Genomic DNA, 577 nt, shown 5'->3' with positions numbered 1-577 from the left:
ATGTAAATTGTTGTTGAGTTAATAAATATATAACATGATTATTAAATATGTTATCATTTATGTTTAAAGTGATCATAAATAGCAAGTAGAATAAACACAAAGAATTGCAGGTTGTATAAACTCCCCAAGGCATATCATAATTAAATTGTTGGAAACCAGTGACATGGATTAAAACTTAAAAGTAGCCAAAAGAGGAAGAACGAATTATGTAGATAGGAACAAAAGTAAGAATTTTAGACTTCTCATCTAAATTATTCAAGGTAGAGGACAAGCGAATGACATTTTACAGTACTGAAAATTAAAGACAAACAAAAAATAAATTAAAAAAGATAAAGGGAAAATAGACCCTTTTAGACCATCAAAAACTGATAGAATTTACTGACATAAAATCTTCACCATGAAAGATGTTAATGGAAATATTCTTCACACAGAATTAAAATATATCACAAAGAAACTTGAACCTACACAAAGGAACACTGAGCATCGTAAAGGTACATATTATGGGTGACTGCAAATAATATTTTTGCCGGTTGTAGTCTTTTAAAAAATAATTGGCTGCTGAGAGAAATAATAATAA

This window comes from Propithecus coquereli, unplaced genomic scaffold (assembly GCF_000956105.1).
Source record: "Propithecus coquereli isolate 6110/MARCELLA unplaced genomic scaffold, Pcoq_1.0 Scaffold61, whole genome shotgun sequence".
NCBI lineage: Eukaryota > Metazoa > Chordata > Mammalia > Primates > Indriidae > Propithecus > Propithecus coquereli.
The sequence above is the reverse complement of the archived record's forward strand: the minus strand, read 5'-3'. Positions refer to the sequence as shown.